Raw genomic sequence first — 22,507 nt, 5'->3', positions numbered from 1 at the left:
TGCTCTGCAAGTAAACTATAAAAAAAAAAACCTTTTGCAAATCTAAAGATTTGCTACCAATCTCCCCCCCACACACACACATAACAACAAGAACAACAATAATTATTTTTCATTCAAATCTTAACAAATATATGACTGGGGGGGTGGGGTTCAAAAGTTCTGTAAGATATTTTTTTTAAAGAATAACATAGCTACCTGGAAAAAAAGAAAAAGGTGTTAACACAAGATTCGAAGTTAAAATTTAAAAACATTAAGTTAAGAACTCTGGAGTTGAAGTTCTATTAAAATGATTCACTATGTCTTTATTAAATTAAAACATTTTCGCTCCAGTTAAAATGCAGAAGGTAATTAATGTTAAGTAAGAGCCAGCTGGTAATTTTATTTCAAATTTCTAAATAAGATACTTATGTGGGGACCCATCTATGTGCTCAACAACAGGCTGCCAATTCCCAGTTATTTGTTGCTGTTGTCATTTTGCTCACTCCCCTAAAAAAAGCACATATGCTCCAGCCATCTCTCCTTGACCTGTGACTTCCTCAGTCTGTGGAAAGCTCAGGTTTCTATTTTTTTCCCCACAGTTTTTAATTAGGAAGCTGAGGAGTGAATCTAAATAATTTATTCTCTGCCACTTGTCTCCTAGCACCAGAATTGGAAAGAAATCATGGGTGTACCCATTCCTTGGCTCAAATGTAAACACATGCTAAGAAGTTCAGTAGGGGCCAAATAAGTTTCATAGGGCTAAGACTAGAGGTGCCCTGATACATTGATCCTATACTGGATTGGCACTGATGTAAGGAAGATTAACAGCATTGGTAATCAGCTGTTTTTGGCTGATGTGGTCAATAATGTGGCTGATAAATATCCTGTGCATGCGCGCAGCCACAGCACAGCACACAGGTGGCTAGAAGTGCAACCCAGCAGCATGGAGAGCAGCGAGGTCTGGCTGGTAAATCTGTTGTGAGGGAAGGGGGTGTAGGGGGACAGATCAAGGCCCCAGCAGTGAGGGAGGGAGTGAGGCTGGGGCTGGGACAGCCACTGCATAGGCAGGGTGGGGCACAGGATAGAGCCATGAGCAGCTTGTCTGGGGGGTGCAGGGGAGGGGAGGGGGACCTCTCTGACAATTGTCACCTTGTTGTGGTGGAGAGGCTTGCATGTTCCAGTGACCCCAAGAGTGATGCCACATGGAGTTCGTGCTCCTGGTAGGGCTGCCCATGGCAGGAAGGTTGAGGGGGAGGTTCCAGACAAAGAATGATCCAAGATCTGATCAATGGCAGATCAGGCAGAGGAAGGCTGGGACCCCAATGGCTGTGAAGGTGGAAGGCTGAAATGGAGAAGTAGCCCCATTCATCATAGTTCACTGTGCCACTAAACCTGGCCACCAACCGCTAAAATCACGTGGAGCTGACTGCACACCAGAGTCCCTATGCTAAACATGCCACTTGCAGGCTTCCTTCAGGCTGTGTGGCAATGGAGGATTGGTGACAGAGGCAGGGCTGTGATACCCCAGCCAAGAATCTGCATGCAGGCAGTGGATATGTGAAGTTTATTGGGCACCTGTGTCAGGACAGGGGTGTCCTTCAGCAGCTGCATCCAGGACTGAGCAGCCCTTTTTAGAATACCCTCTGCTCACCCTGATGGGGAGGGGGCTAGAAAAGCTGATCTCTCCTGGCTGGGAAACTGCACCCAGTGAGATCACCATTCCTGAGAAAAAGACCATTCTGGGGCCGTGAATCCTACTCCTCTGCTCAACGACATGCCCCCATTGCTGAAGAAAATGTGCATCCAAAATTGGGCTCCTCAGTCACTTGAGGACCCATTAAGCCTAATGGATGTTGCCCTTGACTTCAAGGGACTACCAACGATGCAAAGAGGGGGTGCAGCTCCCACCTCTCTGCAGACCCTGGGAGGGCATGGCGGGGGGGTGTGCCCCCGATCTGCACACAGGACGAATGCAGGCTTCTGGTGTGGGCTAGGGCCAGGGCTGCATCAGGCCCTTTCCAGCAGTGGGGTTGGTCTGGGGCTGCACTTGGGGCAGGTGGCAGTGGCACTTGAAGTGGAGGTTGGGGGGTTAAGGCTAACTTGGAGCTGGCTGCAGCCCCCCACCCAGCACTGCTGACATCCTGAGTGCTTCCAGGCCTAGCCCCCCTGGAGATGCCCCAGCCCCAGCCTGCAGTGGCAGCCCCCACTTATGGCCCACAGTTCCATCTGGTGCTCTGCTCCACCCTGCCCCAACTTGGCAGTGTCTGCCCCTGCCCCAGCCCTACTCCCTCCCTCATTGTGGGGGCTTTAATCTGCCCCTCACCCCTTCCCCCACAGCAGATTTACCAATTGGATACTGCTGTCCGAGCTGCCTGGCTGCATATTGGTATCAGCTGATATGGCTCATTAGAAATCGGCCATTGGCATTGGCCCCCAAAATCTCTATCAGTGCATCCCTAGCTAAGACTTGTTTTGTAGGCCTATGATCTGAAGGAAAATGTTACATATATGATAATAAAATGATGATATTTTTCTGGGGATAAATGGCTTTACTGGCATTTGAATTTATATGAAATGTAAGTAAGAAGAGGGCACCAGGTAACGTAGGGCCCCAGTTAGACTCCAATGGTAATCTTGTGGCTACGCCAGACAAGAAACCCAAAATTTTTAATATGAGCCACCAATGCCAGACCACAGCCAGCAAAGCCAACCACACCTTCTTGTGCATCAAAAGATGAATCTCAAGCCAGTCCAGAGAGGTGATACTCCCTCTCTACGCAACATTGGTCTGGCCTCAGTTGGAGTACTGTGTCCAGTTCTGGGCATCGCACTTTAAGGAGGATGTGGCCTGCCTTGAGAGGATTCAGAGGAGGGCCACCTGCTTGGTCGGAGGGCAACAGGACAGGCCCTTTGAGGAGAGGCTGAGGGACCTGAACCTATTCAGCCTCAGCAAGCAGTGGCTGTAGGGGGATTTGGTGGCTGCCTACAAACTCATAAGGGGAGATCAGCAGCAAATAGGAAGGGTCCTATTCCTCCCAGCAGTACCTGAGGTGATGAGGAACAATGCCCAGAAGCTGCTGGAGAACAGGTTCAGGTTAGAGATTAGGAGGCACTATTTCACTGTTAGCGTGGCTAGGATCTGGAACCAACTTCCTAGGGAAAATTTACCTTGGGTAAATTCAAAAACAGTTTGGATGAACATCTGTCTGGAGTTGTGTGATCCCAGTGTATGCTCCAGCCAGTGGCGGGGGGTTAGACTAGATGATCTATTCTGGTCCCTTCTGACCCCTAACTACTATGAAACTATATAATTAAACTTCTAAGTAAGAAAATTATTTTCACTAAAACTACCAAAACATTAATCAGCACTCACTGTAAGTACAATCTGAATTTCAATCTGAATATTGTGCTGCACACAAACACAAAATGTAGAAGGTTGATATAGGAAAAAAAAAATACAGTTTAAGAGAAACCTTGAAATCTATTTAACTGGAAAAAATGGCAGTTAGATGCAAAAGTATTTGCTACAGATCCTATAAAAGAACAGGTTGGACATTAGAAAAAACTTCTTCAGAGTAAGGGTTGCCAGAATATGGAATGGGCTTGCAAGGGAGGTGGTGCTCTCCCCTACACTGCAGGTCTTCAAGAGAAGACTGGACAAGCACTTAGGTGGAGTCATGTGCACCCAGCACTCTTCCCTGTGTGGGGCAGGGAGCCAGACTCAATGATGTACTGAGGTCCCTTCCAGCCCTAACATCTGTGAATCTGAAACACAGAGATGGTCTTGCCCCCTTAAGGTTCCCACTGAGAAACAGAACCCGTGGAAAAGGGAAGCCCCACTTGGAAATACTAGGGTAGGATTGGAACTGCCTAGGGTGTTTATAACCTCAGGGGAGGAGTTATTTGCTGTTAACTAAGCCCTGGTGTTTCCCCTTGATACAGGACAGATGAGCTACAGCTGAGGGTCAGAAACCAGTCGGAGTGCAGAGTGGAGAGCCCAAAAGGACACAAGCAGTAGTGAGAAGGGAAATTCTGCACTGGAGAGCAATGGAAACCAGGGGTGAGGAAAACCCCTGCCCATACTTTTGCATGTTTGTTTCTAATGGACTGCAGAGGCTTCCTGGGAGTCATTCAGGAAAGTACTAAGAGCCGCTCCTAGCTGTGATGCCTTAATAGCAGGAGTCTGTACTTACACCAGGAGGACTGTGGAGGGGGTACTGGGGTTGAAGGAGCCCCCATGTAAGGCCTGTGAGGCTGTTACAGGCCATAACTGATTATTTTTGATTATTGGCCAGCCCTGATGGCAGAGCCAGTTTTTCCTTCTCGGTGGGAGAATTCTCCAATTATTACCATCAAATTATGGCAGGAAAGTGCCCCGAGGTGGTAGGATACCCATTTAGGGGTGTGCAGCCAGCACTGGTCAAGCCATATACTGCCATATACCATATACTCATTCCCATTTTGAAACCAAAAATTCCAAATTATTACAATTTCTGTTTCAGTGAAATCCTGATTCTATGTAAAGAAAAATGTCACCATAGAGTTAATTTTGACAAAAGACCATTTTTCGTTAAAGAAAAAAAACTCCTTTGGATTTTTTTTTTTGTACAGCTCTACTACTATGCTGATAATAAGTACAGTGATATGCAGTGACATGTTTTGGCACCCAGATTTGTATTTAATATCCAGTATATTTTTAGGCCTTTAGCACCTGACAAATTGAAAAGATAAAAAGAGGAGGAAAGAGGTTGAGAAGAAATAGCATCTTGGTAAAATTTGAGAAAACAAAGTTATTTTGATAGTCTAGATGAGAGATAAGGAATAACAGAATGGGCCCTCAGTAGTACATAACTGGAAAATTGAAGGCAAGTGAAATTCAGCACAGACAATTGTTAGATAATGCATTAATATATGCTTTAATTGCAGTTGCCAAAGAAAATGTATAGACATCTTCACTGACAGCTATATGAAGAAGAATCCCCCATGTTCAATCATAGATAAAAGAAATTAAAAAAATTAAAAAATAAAAACCATATTATTAGCATGGGACAAGAGAACAAGTCTTAACTCTTCTGTACTTTCATGTGCAGAAGTCCTCAAAACATGTAACTCACAGGGCTATCTTGGGCCCAATCTTGGGCCCAATCCTGTTTTGTTACAGGCAGCTTAGAATCACTATACTCAAATGAATTCTTGTAAGCACTTAGGTATCCCAACTGCTCTAGATGGAAGGAAGTTCATGGCCCCACTTCTCTAGTCATTCAGTGCTTCTTCTAATTTCCAATCTAAATTTAAACAACACTTTTAGCTACAACAGCTCTTCTGCATCCCCATTATTTCTCTCTTTGATATATGTGTAGAACGAAATGATCACATCCCTTCTTGGCTATTATTTTGCTAGGCTTTTTGATTGGCCTTTATTTCGCTAGACCAGAATCTTAGTAGTAGGTTGACTGGGGTGAGGTGTAGGGTGCACCAGAGTAGTAGCTCCAGGCACTACATTTGGAGGTGGGAGGGGTACAAAAGCATCCCTTGAGAACTCAGGGTCCTTGTACATGTGACAGGGTTTAGTCCTTTAGGGTTACATTTTATGCCCCCTAAATTAAAACAACGGGGTTTTATTTTTCTGTTACTGTTTACGTGTATTGGTCTTAAATCTCATGAAATGCTCAGTGTGCAGGGGGCACTATGTAACAATTCACCCCACTGATCTCTTCGTACTAAATTACAGTAGGGGGTGCTGCACACAGATAATCCCTGTTACAGACCAGTGATGTCTGTAGCTCTCAGCTTGCTGATATGTACAGATGACCAAAAGTGGTGCGATCTCATTAGTTACATCAGTTTTACACACATTTTTACACATTAAGAAAAGTTTACACCAAAATTTAAAACATGTACAAATCTACAACCCATTAATTTCTTACTTCTTCACATGCATATTGGGCAGTTTAATGTCCTTGCCGCATTTCACTGCCAGAAACACAAGCAAAGACTTCAGCCCCCTCTGGCTTTCCCCCATCACCCTCACTGCAGCCTGCCCCCTTCCCCCCACTACAGATAATGTAATTATGATACAGAAGCGTTGCAACAGTTTTTTAAAAATATATTTATAGAAACAGTGGTAACTGATGAACAGTTTAGTGTTCAATGCTGTTGATCGGTGGCCGACAGAGCACCTGCTCCATCTGCAGAAGCCAGAAACTGTGTCACCAGGCAGTTCACAATGGTTCCGCAACCAGCATTTGCAGACTGATCATAGGGGACACCCACATCTCTCTGGCCACTGCCTCCCACACTTCTTCAGACCTCTCACTGAATACCTCCCCCCAGTCTCACAAATAGTGTAGAGCATGCAGGCTGCCATAATGAATGTAATAATATTTTCTGGCTCCACCTCAAGCCTGTAACTTCATAACCTCCACCATGCTTTCATACAGCCAAAGGTGCACTCAACAGTCATCCTGCATTTCTGGAGTAGTAGTTGAATACCATCTTTGGCTGGTTAGTAACTTGTCCTCCATATGGCATCATGAGCCAGGGCAGGAGTTGGTTAGTTTATTTTATATCTATTTCTATAGTTCTGTAAAATTTAAATATAAATGTTATGGTAAATGAACAACTTTCATGACACAAGGTTCTATGAAAATAGAATACAAACAGAACAAAGGACATTCAGTTGTATGTTGTCAACTATGCTAGTGGAACAATTAGGATTGCATCTGTAATGACTCAAATAATTGAGATGTTTATGGATAGCAAGAGAGAGAATTTGTTCTAAGTCCACTTCACAGAATGTTAGGTTTAAAAATAAATCAGAATGGGTTATTTGTTATGAAGTAAACTCAGACCATATTTAAAATCTCATCTTGTTTTGTTGTACCTCTTTACATTGCATCATGTTGCAAGTAAAGAACTGTACACAGTGTCACAAAGACTATCTGGACAGTTATTATCTTCTACAAACCCTCTGTATTCCCGAACAAGACCAACTTCCATCTATGGCAGTTCTGTTATATTCCAAAGTCTGAAGAATGAGTTTTTATCACGTGTATGTCGCATACACATATCCTAAATTGTGTGCGTCAGTTCAGTCACACATTTTCATGTTAGGTCAACCTTAATAGTAACAAAACTTCAGAACATAAATGGGAAATATTTAATATAACCAAGGGTAGTTAGTTGGAAAACTGAAGACATTTTATTACATTTGAATAGTATATGAAGATAAATATCTCCTTAAAAACAAGGAACTTGCCATTTGGTACATTTGGTGTAGTAGTGTATACTCTGGTGTAGTAGTGTACACATTCAGAATCCAAGGAGAAGGGTTTAGGTAGAGCCCTACCAAATTCAGGGAGGAAGTGAGCAGCAGCTTCTTTAGTTTTGCAGGTTTCTCCACTGAGCAGGGCTGGGAAGCCCCAGTGACCCCGCTGACCAGAGTTGCTGACCGGCTGGGAGGCAAAAACAGCACCAGATTTAAAACCATGGTTTTCACCTCTCTGCTGATCAGAAGCAAGTAGTGGGGCCTCTCCATCAATCAGGGCGGGGGGGCACAGAGGAACCATCAGAATTAAAGGACATGCTGTGCAGCTTACTTTCATCATGAATTCAGTAGGGCCCTGGCTTTAGGTATTAAGAATATGATTTAGGTCACTGTAAAATGGAGTCATTACTTTAAAGAGAAAGCAGCCACAGAGAGTTTCCCAGGTGGAGGAAACCACTGCCTTACTGAGTGGGCTGCAGAGGAATCACAAATCAGAGACTATGAGTGCCTATTGCAGAGCTAGCTGTTCTGCAATAGTACAATAAGGCAGAGGCCTGCTTGGAGAACAGAGACACCGCTAAAGCAGTTAGACCAACAGCGTATTGAAGAAAGAGACACAGTTGTACAGTTCTGACTGGAAGTGGGCAAGGACTGAAAGATACAAACCCAAGGCCTGCACCAGAGTAGTCAGTCTGGCCCTACAGGGTGCAAGAGAGAGGGCTGTAGATGAACAGCTGGCTAGGATCCTGTTATACATGGGAGCTGCAAGCAAGAAATCGGTGCTTGCAGGGAACTCTAAGTTGAGGAGAGTTGATACAGCCAGCAGTCTAAAGTTTGGTTATAGCCAATGGGCTTATGTTCCTGTTTAAGTTTAAACCAGTGGGCCAGTTGTGGCTGGCAAAGGGCTGCAGTGGGGCTTCTGAGGGATGCACTGCAATTTAGTGCCTGAAATGCATGTAAAATCTGGAACTCTGCCAGTGGTGAGACACAGGACAGAACCCAAGTGGGCAACAACAGGCCTAGGGAGAGCAATAACAACATAAGGCCAAGAGAGCTGGAGCCCCAGTCGGAGAGGGGCAATAGAGGACCTGAGCCTGAGGGCCACAGCACATCCCCTAAGGCATGGAACCACAGCCATAGAGGGGCAGGGACAGAGCCAGAATCCCACAGGCCTTGAGGGGCAGAGCCATAACCCTACATGGGCAAAGCCAGGGCAGGGGCCCAGCTCCCTAGAGCAATGAGACAAATGCCAGCGACCCAAAGCTGAAGGATGAGACAAGGACTGGAACCCAATAAGCCAAAGCCCAGTGCAGTGGGTTGAGGCAAAGGGGCCAGCAAGAGTAAAGGGGCAGAGGCTGAGAAGGTCCTAACAAGTAAAATTGACTGAACAGTAACATCTGCCAGGCATAGGCATAACTTTAGGAGAGTTCAGAGACCATATAGATTAGCCCCCAAGGTAATTATTTTGCTCAAGTATGGATGGGCTGGGAGGCTCCCATCTAATACCCAAGGGCAGGATGGGGATTTTCAGGGTTAGGGAGGAACCCACTGACAGATTGCAGACTACAGCTTGCTCAAGAACCCTGGGGCAGCCTCCCTTTCTCTCCATCAATTACTACATTCAAGGTGAAAGACTAAAAGTGAGGGTACCTAAAAAGCCTGAGTGGGGCAGGATTTTTGCACCCATCAAGGGACATGACAGCCATCCTTGAGGCTCAGTCCTACTACAGTCATTTATAGACATTACACTTAGACCAGTTTAAGTGGGTGAAGATCAATATAAATTTATAACAATAAAGAAGTTCATCGCACATAGACCAGTCTAAAAAAAGTACAAAAAAGAAGTCTAAGATAGACCTGGTGTGTGGTACACTCAATTGAAATGGATTCAGGTTAGACCAATGCATCAAACATCTGTACTGTTTCCCTACTGATTCAAGTTAGATTACTATCTTCCAGCATCCTGCCCTGCTTTGCTGTACCCCTCCCTCTGATGGAGGTGTGCTAGCATCTGGTTTGTGCTTGACTGCCCCAGCTGTGAGCAAAAAAGACCCCACTCCTGGGCTGTCCCAGTACTGAGCAGACACAACCCCTGTTCCTACCCCTGCCTCCAGCCATCTATCACAGAACACAGAAATGCAAGGGGGGAAAGGGACACATCTATGTCCCCTGCATGATCCCCAGGACCTAGACACCCAAGTCCCTGGGTTATGCCACCATGCCCCCAACTGCCTGTTACCAAGAACCCCATGACGTACACACAAATCCCAACATTGAGCCTAGGAGAACCCCTGCCTTTGGGCACAAGCCTACATATGCCAACAGTAGTACCTACACAACCAGCCAGGGATCCACATGCCCCCATATTCTCGCACAGCCCCACAGACCCCAACACCCAAATCTCAGAGGCCAGAGCCAGGCACCTTGCAACCTGGACCCTAGGATAGATGTACCACAACTCCAAAGCAGAAACCAGTGTGGACAGCTCACCTCTAGTGGGTTGGAGTGGTAGGGCACAGAACATCGGGATTGAGCCTGCAGAGCAACCCTGTGACCTCCACAGTTCAGCCACTGGTGGCAGGTACCTGGGCTTGAGTACCAAGTGTTTTTAACCAGAAGCTACAGAGTTGCAGAGTACTGCTGGGGGAGAAGGGGACATGGACCATTCAAGCCAAAGCAAGTAGGCAGATGCCCCTGGAAACTTCAGGAGCAGGTAAACCACAGCCAGGTGTCAAGGATGATCCACTCCCATTAGTTGCTGCTGGGTGTATGGGCCCAGAACCGGTGCACATCTATTTGGAGGTTGTGCCGGAGTACCTTGGCATCCATGGCATACTGGGTGGCCTCATCCTTGTTGGCCTCATGGAAGTTGTTGGCCCAATCAATGATGCTTAGAGGGTGCAGGAGGTTGCCCCACATAGGAAAGCCTGCTGCTAGCTTAGGGGCAGGAAGCCACATTCCATGGAAACTAGTTGCTACATCATGTCCAGATGGTCACATGTCTTATCTTGCAGCCTTCTCAAAGAGTTGTGCAGGGTGATAAGCAGGACACACTGCATTTCCTGGGTCTCTATATTTGAGTGAGGGTAGTATGGTAGAGGCAGGCTGCAATATGGAGTCATGTGCAATTCATGAGGGTGGGGACCCACTCTGGGGCTCTTCTCAAAGCCTCAGGATGGGGCCCAGAATAGGGTCCAAGGTGACATGGCAGGGTTTGGGGGCATGTTTGCCAAAGCCTGGTAGCCAATTGGGGTGGCCTGGGCACTCAGCAGTCTCTGTCAGCCCAGAGAGTCCACAGGGCACGCTGGGAGGAGTGCAGAAGCACCCCTCAACTGTGGGCCTCAGCAAGCACAGGCTGCTTGTGTCCTCCATCCCCGCCCCTCCCCAATCTAAACTAGGCTACTTACAGAAAACTATGTAAATTAGATCAATTCCTCCCCCAGCTTTTTGAATGTCTGTACGTGGTCTTTGTGGAGGATCTTTCTTTAATAGCTAAGCCTGAGCTTTTAAATGGAATGTAGAAGAGGTTGGTAGGCTACTGTATGCCATTTTGTATTTACAGACACCCTAATAAGTCACTTTGTTTTCAAGTGTCATCTTAGAATTCCACATGACAGCCTGCTGATTAAGTTCTAAGCTATACAGATTCAGGTTACAATATGAAAATAAATAAAGAGCTAATTGAAAGGCAGAAGGAAAGCACATCAGAGGGGGAAAAAGTAGCTCAGATGTGGGAATTAAAAAGATTTTATACTGTTTTTTACCCTGTGCAAACAGCCTAGACAGTTTGTTAAAGATGCATAATGACACAAAAATGTAGGAGTAGTGAATGCAGAGACAGCATCAAGAATTGCTTGATAAGGACTGGAATTATTGTATAAACAAGGTGACAAGGTACAAAAACGACATGAGAATGACTTCTGTTAAATAAATTGAAATGAGCTCATTAATAACTCCAAATAAGAAAAAAAGGTGGTATTTTCATATTAACGAAAGGAAGACAGGAAAGACAACAGACCTAAGGATTAACCATGCAGTAACAAGAAGAGAAAAAGACCCTCAAGAGAATTCCAAAAATGTTGACACACATTTTCTAGACCAATCTGTACTTTTGCTAATGTCTTCCACTTAATAGAATGCACTGACTATTGATCATTGCTGTGGAGAGTGTAAAGAGGCATGTGCAGCATTTTTTTTTGCAAGGTAAGTAGGAATTGCCATATTGGGTCAGATGACTCAATTGTCCATTCAGCTCAGCATTTTGCCTCTGGCTGTAGCTATCCCTATACTTACCTAACAAGAGGATGCAAAAAAACACCTGCAATTGCAAAATAGTCCCCACCAGGCACTTTTTTTTTATACTAACTTTTCTAAATCATGAAGCCAAGGCCAGCCAAAGCCTCATGCCCTCTCCTCTTCTCTCCACCCCCTCTTCCCACTTCATTTCCTAAAATAAATAGAGGGTGATATTTTCTTCTCCCAATATTTACCTCCTCGTTAATGCTTCTTGCTATGGAATGGGATGGGGAGAAGAAGAAGAATGGTCACAGATTACTAACCTTGGGTGGGGCAAGTGGAGTGGTTAAGCATTTGCCTCTATCCAGTGCTGATGTTGAGGGTCAGGGTAGTGATGCATTTTGCTTCTCACCTAGGGTAGCCACTTCTTTCTCCCTGTTCCATACCTACCCATGAGATAGATGGAGGATCTCTTCTGACCAGCTGTCAGTTCTGTACACTGTAAACAATTCTTTACTCATGATAAAAGTGATAAGCTGCTTTATGTGCCCCTCCACACACACCACACAAACACATACCCTGCTGGCTTTCTCTTGGTTTGTTGCGGTGCGTGTTGGGGGGTTAGGTGGAGAAAAAGAGTTCATTGACAGTTATCACAACTGCAGTGTTCAAGTGCAGTTGGTCAGTATAGTTCATCAAGCACAGTTGGTCTACTTAAGTAGGCTGTTGGAACACCTCCATCACAGTGAAGAAGTTTGCCTCAATAGACAAAAACTTACAGCACCTCTCATCTCATTTCCCCTAGCTTCCAAAAAAAGTACAAGATCAGGTCATAATTCCTAGGTATCTTAAAAACAATTGGGCGGGGGTGGGGTGGGGGGCGGTGTCCAGTGCAGCACAAATATAAAACAAACAGAATTTGAAAAAATGGTGTAGAGGAAGGTGAAAGAAAACAAGTCAGGTCTATAAATGATTACAAGTAAATGACTCATATTTACTCATTGAGAAATGAGTGCAAGTAAATATAAACTGAGGCATATAAGATGATAAAAATAATGTAACATATTTTAGCATTTATTATACACAGTCAGAACAAAGAGGAATAAATGGAATAAAAACAATATGAAAAGATATCAAGGAGAATCTTTAGATGCAGGGGATAATTGACAGAAAATCTCTACCAAGCAAAGTGTCCAGATAAAAAACACAGAGGACATTCAAGATGGGAATACACACCTTTCTGGCAATAGAGTATTAGATAAAAATTATCTTCATGAACTTATTGATTGCTGTTCACTTTAAGGTAGTTTTATGATATACTAATTTTCTCAACTAATATAATTTGTATAAAATAAACAACTAGTGTCTGTAGCCTTTCCATTCTGCATCTATCTTCACAGCAAATTTCAAAAAGTAAGTGGTGCTACTAAATTGGGTTAATACTTAAATTAAAGTCCTTAAAGGAAGATAAAACAAAACAAACAAAAAGTGCTCCAGTGATAAAGGGCAGTGGTTAGCCTGGTGTTTAAAATCTGTACATAAAAAAGGGAATGAAACAAATCAACCAGTGCGACAGGAAAAAAAACATATATATTAGTTTGTTTTGCAACATCAAAATATTTTGTACAAGATTTAGATGTGTGTACCCCATAGATTCCTGCTTCTGATTCATGAATTCAAAGTTCAAAATAAAACCATTTTCATTTCTTTAAAATGACAAAGGTGTGCAAAACTGCAAAGTTGCTCTACTAACATAAAAAGTAAAACTCTCATTATATTTAATTGGAAAGATAATGAAGCCAAGGCTTGGTACTTTTCAGAAATCCTATTTACAATTATACATTCAGTTATCTTGTTGTTGCCATTAAATCTGGTTTTCTTGAAGGACTAAACACCCAGAACGTATGTATGTGGGAAAACAGGAAGTCACATGCACACTTTTGTTAATACTGATAATATGGAAATATTTTTCAATACTTTAAGTAAAAACATAAAAAATAGGCAAATTTTAAAGTAAAATTCCTTTCAATACCCAGCAAAAATTAAAAGAAGAATTTGGCCCCACAAAGCCCCGGTACTGACAGCTGTCTTACACTTTTTTTTTCTCTCACATTTATATTTGAACCATTTTGTTCAGTTCTACACTTACCATGTTATTAGCTTAGTGAACAGTAGCCATTTAGATTAAGTACAGACAGCCAAAAAGTCTGAGGATGAATCAATTCTATCTTCATAGATTAGAGTAAACTGAACAGACTGAACTGATAAACAAGTGAACAAACATTCATGTTTGATTTTGGAAATGCAGCCACATGGCTGTAGTGAACCAAGCCAGAAGCCAAGGGGCACTAGAGCATGCCTCCCTGCTGGGCTAGAGCAGAACTCTTGCGCCAAGATGAGCCACCCACCCGGAGGATGGAGGGACTACAGGGGAGGTGCAAAGCATCCTGGGATGCTGCGGAACTGAGATCTAAACTTGAATCAGGAGGGGTCTGGGACAGAAATTCAATAAACCAATTTAACCTAAATCAATTAAATCAATTAATATTACAGCCATCCAGGTTTATCTTAAATTGGTTGGCCGCATCCAGATGAGCACAGACGTTTGGTTACCTGGGGATAAGTAGCAGTGGCGCACCTTGTGCTACTACTACTTGTCACCAGGGAATGCCCTACCACATGCACTTTGGTGGGCAGCAAGTTATCCCTGGGACATTAGGGGAGGCTGGGGCTAGCACTATGCTGGCTCCAGAAGCTTTAACTGTGGGTCTGGAAGCCTCCTGGGGCTGCAGCACTGGCAATTCACAGCTGGCAGCTGTGCTGGCCTGACTCTGCTTTTCAGCACGCACTGCCTGTGCATACCCTGCTCCACTGCTTTTTTCTGGCTTTATTATTATTATTATTATTATTATTATTATTATTCCAGACCCAGTGGTAAAAAAAACAAAAAAACAAAAAAAACCCAGGTGGAACAGTACAAGCACAAGCAGTGTGCCCTTGCAGCATGGAGAACACCTGGCTGTGTGGTATGTGGTGCTGCAGACATGTTTGTGGTACCACATACCGCATGGCCATGCTCATTTGAACACACACATTTTGGCCAGTTTGAAAGTGGTCTATGTGCACTGAACATCCATTGTGTTACAGATTTTCACCAGTTTCTGAACATTTATATCAATTTGTGTGCGATTTCTGTTCCTAGCCTTAGAGTACTTATATATAGTACTATTACTAGTGGTAAATAAATGGGGATCTAGCACGCTCTCACTTTTCAAAGATTGTATACCTCATCTATAACTATATTATAATAGTAAAGGAAAATCTTATCTATAATTATCCTATCATATTAGCCAGGCATTCTTCTTGGACTGCTTTATTACCTTTGACATGTTTATTTCAGTTAAGACTCCTGAAAGTTGCATGTTCCATATACATCTTTAACTGCCATTTGGAGTGTTGCTTGTCACCCTTCCAAATTTAAGCACTGAAAACAAATGTCCATGCTCATTAAGAGATTTAAATTACTCTACTGCACACAGAACAATTTAAAATGATTGGAGGACCTCAAATTTTATAGGCACTTCAGTATGGATTTTAAAGCACTGCAATAATTTTAAATCACTGTGTACTGCAGAAAGCTATTAAATTTATTGGAAGCAAAAATTTGGAAGTGATCAAGGTTCTGGGCATCACAGCAAGCACTGGTTTAAAACTACTTTTTTTTAAAAAAAAAAATAAGGAATTCACTACTTGCTCCAAAGTAGTATGGATATTTGTACAAATTTTGGATCCCTATATGTTTACTGTTCTAGTTAACCTCTCTACCTCCTTTCATATTGGCCAAGTACAGACAGTCAAAAATCCTGAGGCTGAATCAATTCAATCTTCACAGGTTGCTATAAGCTATGTAGACTGAACTGATAAGCAAGTGATCAGACATTCACTTTTGATTCTGGAAATGTATCCATGTGCCTGAAGTGGCCAAGGCCAGAAAATGGGAGGGGAGAGGGGGGGAGGGGGCAGTAGAGCATGCATCCCTGCTCAGCTGAAGCAGACAGCTTGGGCCAAGACTAGCCCACTCACACTGCAAGGCGGGGGAAGATACAAAGCATCCTGGGATGCTGGGGGACTGAGTTAATTTGAACCTGGAGGGGATCAAGGACAGAATTTCAATAAACCAATTTAGCCTAAATCAGTTAAGTCTGATATTACAGCTATCCAGGTGCATCTTAAACCAGTTTCAGCCGTTTTGAAAGTGGTTTAGGCGCATTGAACTTCTTCGTGTTACAGATTTGAACTGGTTTCCAGTCACTCACACCAGTTTGTATGTAATTTCTGTACCTAGCCTTTATGTTTAATTAGGCATGACAGTTTAAGAGAAAGAGAAATTTACAACTGAAGTACCTTACCTAGTGACACAGAAGATGTCATCACTGGAATACTTAAATTGAGACTGAGTAGCTAAGGGCCGATATATACCGGTAGTCCAAGAAAGTTAAGATGTATTAAAAGGTATGCAGTTAAAATACATAAATTCAAGTGAAATTAACTCCTATACGGATTATTTTATTCCAAAGTAGTTTTAGCTTGCTGTAGCTTTATATCATATATTTTATTAGTTTGTCTCACACCCTATGTAAACAGCCCCCCTTTGAAATATGCTCCAATGCAGCCAGAATTTATGGGATTGATATACATATTACTTAAAGAAATTGTATGGTTTGAAAAAAAATGAAAGGTCTAAGTAAGGGTATGTAATAGCCCTTAAATTCTTAAAAATGTATTCTGTGTGACCTCATTCCCAACCCTGTCTGCATCTGCATCTTCTTACTCAATAATAACATTTTTATTAATAGAGTTATACCATCAACATGTGTTCCTGGTTAACTGAAGTAACCTCACAATAGTACACCTTAGCTTTCACATTGCATTTGCCATTTCCACCCTGCATCATCACTCATTGTGTCAAGTCTACCCTTGGTCAGGCTAAGGAAGCAACTGCACACAACTGCAGATGCTTCTTTAGCCTGACCAAGGGAATTTATACCCAAAAGCCTGTAAAGAAGAATTTTTCTAGCTATTTGAGTTTGCCTGATAAGAGATCAAATTTATCTAAATAACTTATCATGAAGTGACTTTATGGAAATAGTAGGGAAGGATAATGCTGACAGTCTAAACAAAATTCTAAAAGAGAAATAGATTCTAATGTTGTAAAATACAAGTGTGATCTCCTGAGAATTTAATGGCTCCCATGATAATATACAAAGTTACCATGTTGGTGCAAATAATGAATATATTACTTTGCGAGTGCTTTGTATAAGTTGTCATTTTAAAATGAGCCCACCTGTATGATGCAGAAACCTGAATTTAAAGGGGTGTTGTTTTCTTTTTTTTCTTTTTTTATTTTTTTTGCTCATCTTATTGAAGTCAGTCCTGAAGCATTTTGTCAAGCACTTCAGGAATGAGGAATAAACTAGCTCAAAGCACTTCATGCATATATTTTACTGATTAAAAGGGACTATAACCCCACTAGACTTCTTTGAGTTCTGTAGAAGTCTAACTCCTGGTAACTGAACCTTCACAGTCTGGTAGGCATCTCCACAAATGAATCCAGAAATGTTGTTCACAGTAATTTGCCTCCAGTGCCATTCATTCTAATTGAATTGTAAATGAAGCAGTCACAGTGTAAACAGATGTGAGGATTTTTCAGTGCTGGAAGGCTGAAAAGTAAAAACCTATTCTAGACTCAACACCTTTTTATACTATTGATTTTTAAATTTTTTAAGAGTGGACATTCCAGGACTTCCATTTTCTCCTTCATGTTATATTTTCCAACTAGGAATCAGTCATGGGGAAAAAAGTAAGGAAAATATTGCAAATCTTACAGTTTAAAGGCAAGTATGTCAAATATAGAATATATAGACTAGATCTGGCCTGTAGGCTACTAGCAGATCACCAAAGGTTGCAAGGCATGGCCCACCACATAATTAAGTGCTTTTTGGCTTCTCTGGCCATAGCCATTGGTGGTGAACTTGGCTCACTGCTGCAGCCAGGCCTGGGGCCCCTCTTGCTGCCAGCAGACCTCTGCCGCCAGACCACTCTCTTCAGACTTGCTTCCACTGGTTCCCTCACTGCCACCAAGAATGGCTACAGTTGTCAGCCATGGGCTGGATGTAGTCCCTGAGGAATCTTACAGTCTGGATGTGGCCCAGGGTGCTGGGTGATTTTGACATCCCTGGTTTTAGCAAATGGCTCAGGGAAATTGTCAATAGAAAAGGAAAACTTTCCACTTGTGATCATAGTGAGAGCCAGCTGAATAAGGGGAAAAAAACATAAAACATTATTTGAGAGAGAGAATCCTTGAACAACTCAAAGATTTAATTCTGTTTTCTCATTTGTTCATGACTATTAATAGATTACTGGTGAAAATTTGGGGGAAATAGTGGAAGTTTCATGAAGTACACATTGTCCAAAGTGTCAGATATATTTAATGCATTGTCTCTTAATGCTTTAGGAAGTTTATTGACAGCAAAAGAGTCAATCATCTTTACTCAAAGGCTTCAAACCTGACTTAGGTTGGAAGGATTTTAAAATATTTTCTGCATTCAGAGATAGATCACATCCACTTCCTTCCTTTGTAGTCTCTGCCAGTCATTCCTTTTACATTGATTTTCACCCCTCAGGCTCCTCCACGATTTCCATTCCTTTGATGATTCTTTCAAATTTATCTCTCTTTACTTAGCATCATATTCAGTTTATATTCCCTCTATCAAAATATCTGGCTGCCTCTTGGACTCATTTATACTGTTTATTTCAGTGTCCTTGTTTGGCAGGTGTTTCCATCCCATATGTTTGAAATAATTCACCCTTAATTCTTTGTTTAATCTTAACTAATTCACTGCTGATCCTCTAGCACCTGTGTTGCTAAAACATCTGTGCTGATGCATTCTTAAGTGTTCCAACATTATTTTTTCAACCTCCATGAAATACCATAGAGCACACTATCCGCTACAAGAAAAGTACTAAAAGTGCATCTGTCAGATGCATAGCAGGCAGCTATGAACTTCTCATTTACTAACCATGAAAGTTCAATCCTGTTCTCATGCCTATGTTGTGGCATTGTCTAGGAATTATCAGACTGGACATTGATTGACCCAAATATTTCACACACATCTAGGCTCAAACCTCTAAATCAAATAGTTTCTCATTTTTTCTTCAAGACATTGTAGACTTTGTGCACATTGGGAACATGCCCTAATTCCTGTAACAAATGGCCACGTATCAATGTAGCAACACAAATCCCAAAGATAACCAGGCAATTTGCAATTTACAATGTTCACTCTGGTTTTAAGCACAGGTAAATTCCATTGGCTTAAAATGTGTCTTCTCCAGCCTAAGATACCAGTTTGCAATATGTATCTACAGCAGTTGCTGGCCATTGATTGCAGAATTCCCTGATGGTATATTGGCAGCAGGGTTGATGTGGACATTTGCTTTGTGTGACTTGTTTATGGATCTTATGATTTGATTGTACATTCCCAGAGAGTGTTAGCTAGGAACATTTTATGTTGCTTAAAAGTATGGCTGTGTTGTAATTCTTGGGGAAAAGAGAATTCAGCTCTTTCCTACAAAGAAATTACAAGGGAAAAAACAGACAATTTCTTAGCCCATTACCTTCATAATTTTATGCACTGCAATTTTATTAAGTCATCTTAAAGTCATCCCTCATTCATTTCAGCTTCTTCGGATTTTCCTCTTAACAGATGTATTTGGAGAACCTGGGTAAAACTGTCCTATCCTATTAATTGCAATTCCTGTAGGCCAATAATGGTGTGCTGAAATACTTTATGTTCCCCATATGCCAGCTCTCAGCCAGATAAAATTTAGAACAGTTGAGATACTGTTTAATTAAACTCCCTCCCAAAAATATGGTTCATAATGAAAATACTGACAGACACTTAAATATAGTAACATGAGCCAATAAAATAATACAGTATACATATTTTTAAAGTACTCAATTAAACATGACCTGCTGTTCACTAATTCACATTTACCGGCTAATCTAATTACATAAAATAATAGTTGTGCTTAAAACAAATGGATATTTGAATGTGACTCTCTGAAAAAAACAAGTAAATTGCTAGAGTACCTAAGGAACTTAAAAACCTGAATTGAACTGTTCAGCAGTGACTTTGGCATTTAGGGCCACGTGTAGATGAAATGAGAGGCATGTGCGCACAACACTTTAAATCTGTCTAAATGCTTTTGCACTGCTTTAATGGTGTTGATGTTTGCACACCTCAGCAGTGTTTTGCACATTAATTCCAGCCACTGTAGGAAAGCGGGCGGTATAACGTGCCTTAAATGACTCCTTCAAGGTGTTTTAGTTTGCTGCCCCTACAGCCGTGGAGTGAAGCACTGGGCTCTGTGCAGCTCCACAGAACCCCTGCAGACAGCCTGACAGCAGCCCGGTAAAGCAGCTCTGCCCAAGAAAAGCAGGAGGGATCAGCTCATTGTAGCCTCAGTAATGTACTTGTCAGGTTACAGAATGCCTGTGGGTGAATTTAAGTGGGCTATTCTCAAGCCCTTCCTGACCAGGACATGCTGTTGCCATGATTAAGACAAGCCCTTAAGTGCCTGCCCTTAGGCATTGCAACGCTGAGTATTAGGGCTCCTTGCTCCAGCAGGTGATTCTGCTGGACTTGGTTAGGCATCTAGGATACAGAGATTTCAAGACGTGCCTAGTCACTTTGCACAGATGATGGGAATAGCAGGCATCTCAAAGAGGTGGTGTTCTGAAAAGGTAGAGGCACTTAGCAACAACCAAGAAGTGCTGAAACACGGGAGCAGATCTGAGGTCCAGTCCCTTTTCGACAATGGTGCCTACCTAGTATCCATTGTATTAGAAAGCTTGCTCAGGAAATGGGAAGCTGAGGTTCTAGGTCCCTCGGGGCTCCAAAAGATCTGAATTTGTATCTGGACATCCTATAAAAAGCATTAACAAAACAAGGGGCATAGAACAATGTTGTATTTGGAACTGTTCCCATTGTTTTTCAATGTGGAACTGCTTCCAGTGTTATATTTCTCCTACAGTTCTGGAAGCTCTTAGAGGATCTTTTGCCCTGAGTGAGTGAAATTTGTGAATTTTATAAACATTGTAAAGAGACTAGTGAAACATAAGTCTATCTCCCAACCATGTGATTGGTTTAATAAATGATAATCACCCCCCAAAAACTCCTTGCTTCTTACACCTTATTTTTAGAATTGAATGGGTATAAATGACAAATCACTTTATAACTCTGGAATGACTGACAAACAGAATTTAGAGCCATGTTTATAAAGGCCTAATTTTTCACCAAGGATATGCCAGGGGAAAAAAATCTGTGGATCTTTAGGACAGAAAGAATTTCATGTGATAAGGAAAGGAAAATGTTCCTTCTCACTGTCAAGAAACCCACTGTTTCATATGTTCGTGGGGTATGATGAATGCTTTCCTGAGTTTATTCTGATACATTGTTCTGATCTGACATGCGAGGTCTTAAGAGATAAATACAGCATTCAGCTGTATCATCCTTATAATTGTATGCACTGTGGTATTTGATAGAAAAATGTATTTCTTGTATGTCATAATAAGACCAGGCTTGCATAACAAGATAATGGCTTTCTAATTGTTATTCCCTAAATCAAAGAGTTTCTCACTTGGGAGGGTTTCAAAGCCAGGGGGCTGGAGAGTAGTAGTCACTAAAATATTAGCATCTGACAACGGTATGCTAAATAGACAGGCAAACAACCCCTTGGGGATCGGCCCTAAGGCACACGAGCAACAAATGAAAAATTTACATTGTAAAAGAAGGGACTGTATAAATAATGTATAGATATTCAGGCCATTTCTCAAAGTGGGAAAATTAAGTAACATGTAGTACCTGTTGGATATATCGGATATGATATGGTCCTGGGTATGACTGGAGGTCCTGGGGAAACTGCATCCAACTAGAGGGTTTAATGGCATAATATTGCAACTTCCAAGATAAAGTGAGTAGAGAGCACCGCAAAACCACTGCCTTCTGGGTATTCTTTGGTTAGAGTAAGGATAAGGGGACATCACCCTGAAAAAAAATGTGTCCTCACTTAGGCTGTCAGCAGCAGCTGTAATCTGTTGTTCTGTGGCAGAAGCTACACCCACTGCAGCACTGAACGTCTGAACTTGGTTTGCACTTTGAACTCTGTCTTACTGGTTTAAAGAGGGGTTGGTAGGTCTAGGGCTGCCTTGACTCTTCTATACTGTTGCCTAGGTGTACAAATTGATGGTCCTAGTGTGAAAGTCAGAGGACTCTGTAAGGGACATAAAGAACCTGAGGCAGCTACCAAGGCAACCAAGGATCCCTATTCAGGGGTAGCCTACTTGCCTCTCTTGAGGAAGGCCCTAAAAAAAGTGGGCCAAAAAAGCCATGACCCAACCCAATTTATCCTGGCTAAATGATAGGATACAGATATTTTTCTTATAATAATCAGATCAGGAAAGGTTTCTAGACTGGTAAAAGTACACTTGAGGGGGAAGGGAGTTCTATTCATAGTATGGGCTCCCCAAGAACCCCATGGATAATATATGTAAATAGATAGATAAGAAACCATACTTAAATCTTGCCAGGAGAGCAAGTGTTTTGCTTTAGTTTCATGAGCTCATGAAACACAGAGTGGGCTGAAAAGAAATTTCCTTGGATTTAAGATGCAGGGAAAGAGCAGGTTACTGGTCTGATATTTCCTTTTATTTGTTTGTTCCTATAACTCTGTCTATATTTTAATGTATTGTTACTGCCTTATGTTTCCTCTTGTTCTTATAATAATCTTTTTTGTTACCTTTTATCACTAACACTAAGTCTGTTACAACTGTGATTATAACTCTGATTATAGAGCATCTGACCATAAAAGCAGGAATCTTAGAAGGAAGGAGACAATCTTATCTTTTCTTAGTGCTTGAGCAGACAAGGGTATGCGTCTTGTAGCTGGCAAAATCCCCTCTGCTAA

General features: G+C 42.2%; 1 long non-coding RNA gene across 1 annotated transcript; it reads right to left on the bottom strand.

Moving 5' to 3' along the window:
- Window positions 1–1,585: 1,585 nt before the first annotated feature.
- LOC109324589 lies at window positions 1,586–16,596 on the bottom strand. The gene is made up of 4 exons (XR_002104964.1): window positions 16,489–16,596; window positions 12,055–12,061; window positions 6,152–6,158; window positions 1,586–1,596 (listed from the first exon to the last, which is right to left on the bottom strand). It is a non-coding gene; the product is annotated as an uncharacterized LOC109324589 (long non-coding RNA).
- Between the last annotated feature and the right edge of the window lie 5,911 nt (window positions 16,597–22,507).

Source organism: Crocodylus porosus, unplaced genomic scaffold (assembly GCF_001723895.1).
Source record: "Crocodylus porosus isolate Cpor-Errol unplaced genomic scaffold, CroPor_comp1, whole genome shotgun sequence".
In the NCBI taxonomy this organism is placed as follows: Eukaryota; Metazoa; Chordata; order Crocodylia; family Crocodylidae; genus Crocodylus; species Crocodylus porosus.
Note: the sequence above shows the minus strand (reverse complement) of the source record. Positions and strands in the feature narration are given on the sequence as shown.